Raw genomic sequence first — 12,971 nt, forward strand, 5'->3', positions numbered from 1 at the left:
TTAAACCGCTGAGCTGCTGAACTTCCTGACCAAAAGGTCAGCAGTTCGCATCCGAAGAGCGAGGTGACCTCCCACTGTCAGCCCCAGCTTCTGCCAACCTAGCAGTTTAAAAACATGTAAATGTGTACATCAATAGGTACCGCTCCAGCGGGAAGGTAACAGTACTCCATGCAGTCATGCCAGCCACGTGACCTTGAAGGTGTCTATGGACAACACCGGCTCTTCGGCTTAGAAATGGAGATGAGCACCAACCCCCAGAGATGGACATTACTAGACGTAATGTCAGGGGAAAACCTTTACTGATGCAGAATATGTGCAATGTTACATTATTGTGTCCTCTGACATTAACAGATCTTACTATAGATGTCCAAAACAACTTTAAAAAATTACCAAAAAAGAAGCTTACATACACCTTTGCCAGCAAATGTTACATATGAACATAAAATTTGAACACATTGGTAAAATGTACTGATGTAGTCTAGACTTGTATACTCGTATTTCTTTGTTTAAAAAATCAAGACCTGAATATGTATTTTCATCAAGCAGAAGAATCAGTTTGTTCTTTTTTGCATACTTAGAAAGGTCAGCAAGAATCAACAAACCATTGCCCAGGTTTTATAACCAATTATTACTTCTACTGCTATGAAGGAATGTACTAAAATGCCTCTGATCGTAAGCAATGTGCTTTACTCAGCTACAAGCAACCAATAGTTTTCCATGCAGAGTTCAGAAAAGCTTATGAACCATATGACATTATTCCTCCAAAAGCCATAATCTTCAATTGCTGAAAAAGAATGATAATTTGTCCAAAGATTCCAGTCGTGTTTTTTAATGAAAGGTTAAGCATACCTTATGCAGAATTCCAAAATCCAAAATATCCCAAAACTTAAGTTATCCACATGGGTGGGTAAGATATCAACACCTTTGCTTTATTATGAGTCAAGGTACACAAATTTGATTTTATATACAAAACCATTACACATACAGTAGTCTCTCACTTATCCAACATTCACTTATCCAACGTTCTGGATTATCCAATGCATTTTTGTAGTCAGTGTTTTCAAAGCATTGTGATATTTTGGTGCTAAATTCGTAAATACAGTAATTACTACATAGCCTTATTTCATATTGAACTACTTTTTCTGTCAAATTTGTTGTATAACATGATGTTTTGGTGCTTAATTTGTAAAATCATAACCTATTTTGATGTTTAATAGGCTTTTTCTTAATCTCTCCTTATTATCCAACATATTCACTTATCCAACATTCTGCCGGCCCTTTTATGTTGGATAAGTGAGAATTTACTGTACTGTATAAATTATTTTCAAACTATGTGTATAAGGTATTTATATATAATAACTTTATTTCTAACCTGCCCTCTCCCCCCAATGGGACTCAGGGTGACTTTCAAACAAAGTCATACATTCAATACCCTGTGCAATATAAAGGTAAAGGTTTACCCCTGACATTAAGTCTAGTCATATCCAACTATGGGGGTTGTGCACATCTCAATTTCGAAGCTGAAGAGACGGCGTTGTCCGTTGACATCTCCAAGGTCGTGTGGGTGGCATGACTGCCTAGAACGCCGTTACCTTCCCACTGGAGCAGTACCTATTGATGTACTCATATTTGCATGTTTTTGAACTGCTAGGTTGGCAGAAGCTGGGGCTAACAGTGGGAGCTCACCCCACTCCCCGGATTAGAACCACTGACCTTTTCAATCAGCAAGTTCAGCAGCTCAGCGGTTTAATCTGCTGAGCCAACAACATCTTAAAATAACATTTAAATAAAGTTTAAAAACACAAGCTTTCTATATTTGTTTAGATTTGGGTACATTCTCCAAGATATCTCATTGTGTACATATATACAAATGCAAGGATTCCAAAAACAAATTTTAAAATCCAAAATCTAAAATAATAATAATAATAATAAAACTTTATTTATAACCCGCCACCATCTCCCCGATGGGGACTCGGGGCGGCTTACATGGGGCCATGCCCAGACACCATACAATATAACAAAATAAAACAATATATCATAACCCAATATAATAGTACAAAAATAATCATATACATTACAACACAAATCAGAGCAGACAGGGCGGGCCACATGAACATTTAATTAAAAACTCGGGAGAGAGAGGCATATAAATAAAGAGAACAGGGGTATAAGATGGAACAGTCCAAACAGTCCAAAGGATAAAGTCCAAGGGGAGTAATCAAAAAGGTATATAACATTTACTCCCCGAAGGCACAACGAAAAAGCCATGTTTTTAGATCTTTCTTAAAAGCCAATAAGGTGGGGGCTTGCCTGATCTCAGAGGGCAATGAATTCCACAGTCGGGGGGCCACAGCAGAAAAGGCCCTCTCTCTCGTTCCCACTAGACGGGCCTGGGATAAAGGCAGTGGCGAAAGAAGGGCCTCCCCGGATGAGCGGAGGGATCGAACAGGTTTATAATAGGAGATACGGTCACGAAGGTAGGTGGGTCCCAAACCGTTTAGGGCCTTATAAATGATGGTATTCACCTTGAATTGGGACCGGAAGGTGAACGGCAGCCAGTGGAGCTCTTTGAACAGGGGAGTAGATCTCTCCCTGTAGCTCGCCCCTGTAATTAATCTGGCCGCCGAGCGCTGAACCAATTGTAGTTTCCGGGCCGTCTTCAAGGGAAGCCCCACGTAGAGCGCATTACAGTAGTCCAGTCTAGAGTTAACTAAGGCATGCACCACCGTGGTCAAGTCAGACTTCACGAGGTATGGTCGCAGTTGGCGCACAAGTTTGAGTTGTGCGAAGGCCCTCCCGGCCACCGCCGACACCTGAGCCTCAAGCGTCACTTTTGGCCCCAAGCATTTTGGATAAGGGATACTCAACCTTGTTATTGTTGTTACTATCTTGCCTATTTCCCCACTCAGTACTTAAAAGCGATTCATAAATTTTAAAAAACACATTGTTTAAAAGTCACAGGATGCCAAAGTTAAAATAGGATTAAGCAATCAAAAAATTAAAAATCAGAATACATAATTTAACACATAGATGCATGCATACACACAGGCCCACAAATACAATTTGGACAATTCAGTCTAAGCGAGATAGGTTTACACAGTCACTCTTGAAATGCCTTTTGGAACAGAACAGTATTTATTTATCTGTGAAAGGAAAGTAGGGAATAAAGAACTCTAACTTCTTTATTCCCATGTAGCAGAAATTTGCAATTAAAATACTTTGCAACTCTCCCACCTCTTTGCCAATGGCAGGCTCTCCATTCTTTGTGCACAAGGCTTCATTTGTGCCCAGATCACAGCCAAACAGAAATCAGTTTTTAACATCAGAGCTAAAAGATCTAGAGAATACTGTGTTACTGCAAGCAGTGGAAACCACTCTGCTGGTTGGTTTGCTTGCTTGCTTGCTTGCTTGCTTCTAGTGAGGCAAGTCAGTTGCAACAAAAGCTATAAAGTGTCTCATAGCAATTTCCCAACAATATTTTTAAGACATAAAGCTTTCTCAAACCAAGGAGTTGACTTCATCAGAAAGTTTGCATCTTGTATTGTAACTATTTTAAAAATGATACAATATTGCTGGGTTTCATTTTTTTTCCTGCAAACCTCCACTGTATGTAGCAACTCCCTAGATCACAAATAAGTGCTCTTTTGTTCCCCAATCATCTTTCAGAGGACAGAGGAAAGGAGTTGATGTAAACGTCTGAAGGTTTTTTATTGTTATTTGTAAGAAGGTGAGTACTGAGTGATTGAGGCTGACATACTATACCAGGGGTCCCCAAACTAAGGCCCGCGGGCCAGATCCGGCCCGCCGGAGCCATTTATCCGGCCCGCGGCAGCTTTCCTCCCTTTCCTGCATTGTCCCGCTCCCTGCACAAGCCTTGGAGACTTGCCTTTCCGCCTTCCCGGCCACTTTTCTGCTCTATGAGCCTTTGAGCCTCACCTGGCTCCCCACGCTCCCTGCATAAGCTGTGGAGGAGCCTTACCTTTTACTGCTGATCAAAAGGTATTTTAACTATTATTTAATTAATTATTAATTACTAAGGTATGTTTCCTCCAGGTTTAGCAATACGTTGATCAGCAATATACTCCGGATTTCTCCCTGGGCTGGAGGCCTGAGTGAGGGAGAGTTTCTTTCCCCACTCAGGCTTCCAGTCCAGGGAGAAATCTGGAGTATATTGCTATTTCTGATTAGCAATATACTCCGGATTTTTCCCTGGGCTGGAGGCCTGAGTGAGGGAGAGTTTCTTTCCCTACTCAGGCTTCCAGTCCAGGGAGAAATCTGGAGTATATTGCTATTTCTGATTAGCAATATACTCCGGATTTTTCCCTGGGCTGGAGGCCTGAGTGAGGGAGAGTTTCTTTCCCTACTCAGGCTTCCAGTCCAGGGAGAAATCTGGAGTATATTGCTATTTCTGATTAGCAATATACTCCGGATTTTTCCCTGGGCTGGAGGCCTGAGTGAGGGAGAGTTTCTTTCCCTACTCAGGCTTCCAGTCCTGGGAGAAATCTGGAGTATATTGCTATTTCTGATTAGCAATATACTCCGGATTTTTCCCTGGGCTGGAGGCCTGAGTGAGGGAGAGTTTCTTTCCCTACTCAGGCTTCCAGTCCAGGGAGAAATCTGGAGTATATTGCTATTTCTGATTAGCAATATACTCCGGATTTTTCCCTGGGCTGGAGGCCTGAGTGAGGGAGAGTTTCTTTCCCTACTCAGGCTTCCAGTCCAGGGAGAAATCTGGAGTATATTGCTATTTCTGATTAGCAATATACTCCGGATTTTTCCCTGGGCTGGAGGCCTGAGTGAGGGAGAGTTTCTTTCCCTACTCAGGCTTCCAGTCCTGGGAGAAATCTGGAGTATATTGCTATTTCTGATTAGCAATATACTCCGGATTTCTCCCTGGGTTGGAGGCCTGAGTGAGGGAGAGTTTCTTTCCCCACGCAGACTTCCAGTCCAGGGAGAAATCTGGAGTATATTGCTATTCTTGATTAGCAATATACTCCGGATTTCTCCCTGGGCTGGAGGCCTGAGTGAGGGAGAGTTTCTTTCCCCACTCAGGCTTCCAGTCCTGGGAGAAATCTGGAGTATATTGCTATTTCTGATTAGCAATATACTCCGGATTTTTCCCTGGGCTGGAGGCCTGAGTGAGGGAGAGTTTCTTTCACCACTCAGACTTCCAGTCCAGGGAGAAATCTGGAGTATATTGCTATTTCTGATTAGCAATATACTCCGGATTTTTCCCTGGGCTGGAGGCCTGAGTGAGGGAGAGTTTCTTTCCCTACTCAGGCTTCCAGTCCAGGGAGAAATCTGGAGTATATTGCTATTTCTGATTAGCAATATACTCCGGATTTTTCCCTGGGCTGGAGGCCTGAGTGAGGGAGAGTTTCTTTCCCCACTCAGAATTCCAGTCCTGGGAGAAATCTGGAGTATATTGCTATTTCTGATTAGCAATATACTCCGGATTTTTCCCTGGGCTGGAGGCCTGAGTGAGGGAGAGTTTCTTTCCCCACTCAGAATTCCAGTCCTGGGAGAAATCTGGAGTATATTGCTATTTCTGATTAGCAATATACTCTGGATTTTTCCCTGGGCTGGAGGCCTGAGTGAGGGAGAGTTTCTTTCCCCACTCAGACTTCCAGTCCAGGAAGAAATCTGGAGTATATTGCTATTCTTGATTAGCAATATACTCCGGATTTTTCCCTGGGCTGGAGGCCTGAGTGAGGGAGAGATTCTTTCCCCACTCAGAATTCCAGTCCTGGGAGAAATCTGGAGTACATTGCTATTCTTGATTAGCAATATACTCCGGATTTCTCCCTGGGTTGGAGGCCTTAGTGAGGGAGAGTTTCTTTCCCCACTCAGGCTTCCAGTCCTGGGAGAAATCTGGAGTATATTGCTATTTCGGATTTCTCCCTGGGCTGGAGGCCTTAGTGGGGCCTCTCCAGTATTATTATTATTATTATTATTATTATTATTATTATTATTATTATTATTATTAACATTGAGGATGGGTGGCCATCTGTCAGGTGTGCTTTGCTGTGCTTTTGGTGCACAAAGGCAGAAGGGGGTTGGACTAAATGGCCCAAGGGTCTCTTCCAACCCTCTCCATTATTTTATTATTATTAGTAACATTGAGGATGGGTGGCCATCTGTCAGGGGTGCTTTGCTGTGCTTTTGGTGCACAAAGGCAGAAGGGGGTTGGACTAAATGGCCCAAGGGTCTCTTCCAACCCTCTCCATTATTTTATTATTATTAGTAACATTGAGTCTGGGTGGCCATCTGTCAGGGGTTCCTTGCTGTGCTTTTGGTGCAGAAAGGCAGAAAGGGGTTGGACTAAATGGCCCAAGGGTTTCTTCCAACCCTCTTTATTATTATTATTATTATTATTATTATTATTATTATTATTATTAACATTGAGGCTGTATTTGTTTCTTTTTTTAACCTCAAAATAAAATATGTGCCATGTGCATAGGCATTTGTTCATAGTTTTTTTTTAAAAAACTATAGTCCGGCCCTCCAACGGTCTGAGGGACTGTTAACTGGCCCCCCGTTTAAAAAGTTTGGGGACCCCTGTACTATACTATTCAGAGTTCAACAGAGTTGTAGGGGGCAGGAATTTTGTTTACAGATTTTTAAAGTATTCTGCATAGTATGCCCTATATATACTATAGTATAAGCAAACCCGAATATAAGCCAAGGCACCTAATTTTGCCACAAAAAAACTGGGAAAACGTATTGACTCTAGTATAAGATGAAGGATGCAGCAGCTACTGGTAAATTTCAAAAATAAAAATACATACTAGTGTTGTGCATCTGTATGGAATTGTTGTTCATTTTGTGTAGTTTCATTCATTTTGTCTCATTTTTGTATTTGTTTCCGAAAATGGGGCGCTTACACGAATAGAATTTTCGCCTCTCTTAGGAAAAAAACAAGTTTTCATGCCATTGGCAGCAATGGGAGGGCTTCCGATGCTTGACCCCCACTCAGGTTTAAAGCTAGGGGGTAAAAATAATCACACAGAGAGGGCATATCAACCCCTTTTAGTCCACCAACTTTTAAAACGTTTGGGTCTTCACCTGATTTCTCGTGAATTTTTTTCCCTTTTGATAAATAAAATCCCCTATAAAAGCATTCCCTTTTCCTCCCAGCTGGCCCAGTCCTCTTAACTTCTGCTTTAGGGGCAGTCCCCTCTCCTTATATACCCTCCCTGCCCAGCCCACTTTGGTGATTCCTTGGCCTCCAATTGGCCAAGGATCACCTCCTCCCCGCCTCCTTCTCTGACACATGAGAAATTGATTGCAGGAATATAGGCCATGTGGCAGAAAATGAAAGCAAGCACAATGACTGTGCGGCTTTCATTTTGTTTTGCCTATCATTTCGTACGAAAATGTCATAATTTGTTTTGTGTAGACTAACAGTCGACACGAAACGAAAGCACAAAAGAAACAAAGGAAATATATATGGAACATATTCCTAATAGATACTAATAAAATTATATTAATTGAGACATCAGTAAGTTAAATATTTTTAATATATAAATAAAACTGTAATTTTAGATAATATTTTAATAAGATAAGACTATCCAATTCTGATTGCATATATACTCGAGTATAAGCCAACCCGAATATAAGCCGGCCAGGACCCTCACTCAAGTATAAGCTGAAAGAAGCTTTTTCAGCCCTAAAAAGGGCTGGAAATTCATCTTATACTCGAGTATACACAGTAATTACAATTCTCACTGCAAGGTTACACATTTTCTCTCCTATCATGCAGATGAGGTAATTAAAACCTGAGGCCCATTCACACTGCAGAAGTATTGCACTGTTATTTCACTTTAATTGCCCTGGTTCCATCCCACAGAATCTTGGGGTTTGTAGTTTGGCACTAGCACTCTTTGGCAGAGATTCCATATTGTTGAGCCACTGCAGTTGAAATACATTGATTCTACAGTATGATGCTCCCTTGGTTTGACATTAATGTCTGAGAATTCTAAATGTGTTTTCTAAATGGCCAAACTCAGCATTTCAAAGGATTAGCCACGGCAGTTAAAGAGGCATAATAGTACTATAATTAGGTAATGTGGCTGGACCTCAAGAACGAATAGTTTGCCTCAGGACAGCTATGACAAATAGAGGATTCAAACTTTCCATTCACAGCCCACACAAGCTTTTAGTATTACACAAACTCTATTACTATTGCACAAACTCTTTAATCACTGATTTTAAAATAAATGCTAGTAACGGAGGTTGGATTCCATGGCCATTTAGAGATTAATCTTATCTGAGGTTTAGCCTGAACTTTAAAGGAGTTCTTCAACTCTGTATCCAAAATTAAAAAATTAAAAATGGCATTTGTAGTTTTCCAGCTTACATTAATCATGTATTCATGAAGAGGGGAATATATAACGGACATTACAACAATTGGGTTGCTGTGAGTTATCAGGGCTGTATGGCCATATTCCAGAATCATTATCTCCTGACATTTCACCCACATCTGGCAAAACATCAGGAGATAATGCTTCTGGAATATGGCCATACAGCCCAGATAACTCATAGCAACCCAGCGATTCCAGCCATGAAAGCCTTCAACAACACATTGCAACAACTTTTTAATCACCTCTTCCTTTTTTTTAATGCTACAAGAGACTAATTCTGCTACTATTTTTTTAAAAAGCACTGTTTTAGTTTGTCTTTTTTCCTTGTTGACATAATGTTTTCTAAAGCTGTGTTCCACTCCTACTCCTAAGAAATCTGTGTTCTTGGACGCAACACTAATCTTTCTACGTGGCACCATGGTCTCAGCAGATGGACTCTTGACTGCCCTGGTGGCTTCTATGTCAACAAGGAGGAAAATCCACTTTAGTTTTAGTAAACTCTGACATTAAAAGAGCTATCCATGGTACTGAGCCCTACACCCCGAACAGGTCCAATGTCTTGGACAGCTCCCTTAGAGTTTAGAACTGCTGTTGTCAATTTTGGGAAGTACCCTAGAGCATAACAAGATCTCAAAGGGCCACCATGGGATACTGATTGCCTTTATTAGGAAGCAGGTTAGGGACAGCTGCCAAGTGGGCTCATTCTCTGCATGACTCCATTTATCCAATAAAGGATGTGGAATAAGACGACAGTATTTTCTTTCTGGAGAATGAGGCAGGAAAGGGTCCTCACTCTCTCACTGTCACCTGAAATAGCATCCTATAAATCCATCCCCAAGGAAAACAGCTAATTTAGATAAGATATCTTGAAATCAAAGTTCCCAGGCTTTATTAGCCCATTGAAGGTGGAAAGAGCTATCTTTATAAACAGCTAGCTTGGGTATGTTTAGTGATGTCCAGGTCATTTGAAAAAGGCATTGTTTGTTTTTGGATGCTCTGAATGGACCCATTAGAAATTGGTGCAGATACATGGCTGATGGGGTTAGCAGTAGTCTCTGGATATGGGTGGAGTTACTGCAAATCCCATCATCCAGGGTCCATAATTCCCCAAACCTCAACAGGACAGATAATTGGTAATGGGGGATCAGTATCCCAAGTTTGGTCCAGGTCAGTCATTGGTGGTGATCTCAGTGGTCTCTGAAGGTGGGAGCCAAGAGGAAAGCTGCCACAAACATACACTATCACATACATACATACATACATACATACATACACACACTTTTATTATATTGATAGATTGTACCTTTTTGTTTTCATCCCAATGATTCCCCAAAAGGATGCTACATGTTTCTTTCATCCATGTTTATCCTACCCACTGTTTCAATATATGTAGAACGTAGCAGGAATGCTAAGAAAGCAGGTAGGAAAATGGTTTCACATTGAGAAGACACAGGTCCATTCAGATTATACAATTACAGTAGAGTCTCACTTATCCAAGATAAACGGGCTGGCAGAATATTGGATAAGCAAATATGTTGGATAATAAAGAGGCATTAAGGAAAAGCCTATTAAACATCAAATTAGGTTATGATTTTACAAATTAGGCACCAAAACATCATGTTTTATAAGAAACTGACAGAAAAAGCACTTCAATACACAGTACTGTTATGTAGAAATTACTATATTTACGAATTTAGCACCAAAACATTGCAACATTTACTACAAAAATAATGACAACAAAAAGGCAGACTGCCTTGGATAATATAGAACCTTGGATAAGTGAAGCTTGGATAAGTGAGACCAGAGCCGACCCTAGGTATTTTTCAAGTGTAGGTGAACAGAATTTTGGTGCCCCCCCCAAACCAGTCACTGAAAAATAAAAGTGTTGGATAAGCGAAAATGTTGGATAATAAGGAAGGATTAAGGAAAAGCCTATTAAACATCAAAATAGGTTATGATTTTACAAATTAAGTACCAAAACATCATGTTTTACAACAAATCAACAGAAAAAGCAGTTCAATACATGGTAATGTTATGCAGGAATTACTATATTTGCGAATTTAGCACCAAACATTGAACAGGGATATAGGGCAGTGTGGACTTGGATAACCTAGATAGCCCCCGGTATTAAAAAAAAACCCTCTAAAATCAGGACAATAAATAAAGAATAACACTCTGAAAACAGGAGAAATCCAGACAGTAAACAATCAGGGACAGCTAACACCTCCCAAAAAAAGATTCTCTCAGGCAAGAAAAAACCAGGCCTTGAAGCCACAGGGTCATTAAATGCTAATCAAGGTGATTAATTAAAGTTCTTTCTCCTACACTGGACCTTCTACAGATATATAAATCCCACTTACCTCACAATCTCTGAAGGCCCCCAAACGCGGGCACAGTGCCGGCACCGGGGGAGGCCCAGCGCGGGCACCAGGGGAGGCCTAGCGCGGGCACCAGGGGAGGCCTGGCGCGGGCACCAGGGGAGTGCTGGGTGCTGGGCTGCCCGGTGAGTGCTGGGCTGCCCGTTGCTCACCAGAGCGCTGAGCGGAAGGGGAAGACCTCACCAGGAAGGACTCGCTTCCTGGTGAGGCCTTCCTGGCGAGGCCTTCCTGGTGAGGCGTCACCAGGAAGACTTTGCCAGGAAGACGTTTGGTGGTTTGGGGAGCAGAAAAGCAGCACTTCTTTGCTCTGCAAGGCCCCGAACGCCTTCCTGGCGAGGCAAAGCGGTGAACACTTTCATTCTCGCCAGGAAGGCATTCAGCGCTTCTCTGCTCCCTAAAGCCCCGAACGCCTTCCTGGCAAGGCCTTCCTGGCGAGGTCACCGCTTTGGGGAGTAGAGAAGCAGCACTTCTCTGCTCCCCAAACCGCTGAACGCCTTCCTGGCGAGGCGGCCTTGCCAGGAAGGCGTTCGGTGGCTTCTCTGCTCTGCAAAACCCCAAACACATTCCTGGCAAGAAGGGAGGCATTCGAGGCTTTGTGGAGCAGAGAATGTCAGGGGATGATGAGGAGCAGAGTGAATTCCAAAATTCATCATCCCGGTGTCACCTCCTTCTCCAGACTGTATTCCCATGCTGAGAAACAGCACTGGTCAAACAAACACTCCAGCAGACGAAGTCCAACTGTTGATTAACTTTATTTACATGTCTATTTACAGTTTGCATTTCTCGGCTTCAGAGCATAGCATTCATAGTCCATCTTCAGAGAAAGCTCAAGCCGAATTCCACAAATAAGATAAACAACATTCCTCAGTCCGGAGGAAGTTCCAACCCTCAAAGGCCGGAAATCAAACCTCATAGGTCACAGTAATCACAACAGGCTGTCAGTCAAAACTAGCCTGCTGTTAACTATTTCATTACTGAAAATACACACTCTAGCTCATCAGCAGTAAACACTTGATTTACATTTCATACAAATACAACCATACTCCAACAGAGAAGCACTGCTTCTCTGCTCCCCAAACGGCAACCTCGGCTCCTTCCTTGCGGAGGGAGGCGTGGCGGCAGAGGCAGGCTGCAGGAGACAGGAGTTGCCTCGATGGCACCCCCAACAAGATGGCGCCACAGGCAACTGCCTAGTTGGCCTGGTGGTTGAACCGCCTCTGAGTGAGACTCTACTGTATAGTCCTATGATTCCACTTTAGTTGCCACTGTACTATTCTATAGAATTCTGGGATTTGCAGTTTAAGGAACAGCATTTAGAATCCTCAGCCAGAGCATTTCAATCTACAAAGTCCTGGATTTTATAGGATGGAGCAATATCAGTAAAGAGTAGAAGAACATTGCTATAACTCTGTAATATGGATGGGCCCAAAGTTGAATAGAACTTTAATTTTTTTTCCCTTGTAGCCAGGAGCACCATGAAAAACTTGCTGATACATTAAAGCAGTGGTTCCCAAACTTTGGACCTCCAGGTGTTTTGGACTTCAGCTTCCACAGTTCCTAACAGCTGGTAAGCTGGCTGGGATTTCTGGGAGTTGAGGTCCAAAACACCTGGAGGTCCAAAGATTAGGAACCACTGCACTAAGGGTACTATGAACCAAAATGTTCAGAAGATCTGATGGAGATTCAAACTCAGAATGATTTCAGTGCCTACTGAAAATGAAAGGTATCCGTTCCCACTGATAAATTGCATTAGAAACTAGAATGACCTTCAACACAAAATCAAGTCAAATCACTGCAAATACAAGAGCCCAGGACAAAAATCAAAATTAGAAATTATTATGCCTAGAAAAAGAACAGGAATTGGCAAAGAGAGAATTGTGAGATGGAAAATCATATGACAAAAGCAGACAAAGGAATGCACAGGAAGAGAAGTGAAGATTGCAAGAAGTAAAAAAATGAATGTTTAAAACATCACTGCCAATCCTTTTTTAGCCAGCAGAGATTGCCAAGATTTATGACAGAATAGCAGAGGGTTATTTCATAGCGTAATGTAGTTGCTCAAGAGGGAAAATGTTGTCAAACAATGGGTTTCATGAACTTTCATCACTAACTTTCATCACTAAAATTAAAGTCATGACACACATGGCAACTATACTCATGGACATGTGATGGGCTGCAAAGTTTGTCTGTCAATGGGTGAAAGGTGGGGGACAAGGAACAGCAACATGGA

General features: G+C 42.0%; 1 protein-coding gene across 5 annotated transcripts in view; it reads right to left on the minus strand.

The window, feature by feature from the left end:
- arap2 (ArfGAP with RhoGAP domain, ankyrin repeat and PH domain 2) overlaps positions 1-12,971 on the minus strand; it is a 198,185-nt gene that overhangs the window by 168,241 nt on the left and 16,973 nt on the right. The window lies entirely within an intron of this gene.

Source organism: Anolis carolinensis, chromosome 5, assembly GCF_035594765.1.
Source record: "Anolis carolinensis isolate JA03-04 chromosome 5, rAnoCar3.1.pri, whole genome shotgun sequence".
In the NCBI taxonomy this organism is placed as follows: domain Eukaryota; kingdom Metazoa; phylum Chordata; class Lepidosauria; order Squamata; family Dactyloidae; genus Anolis; species Anolis carolinensis.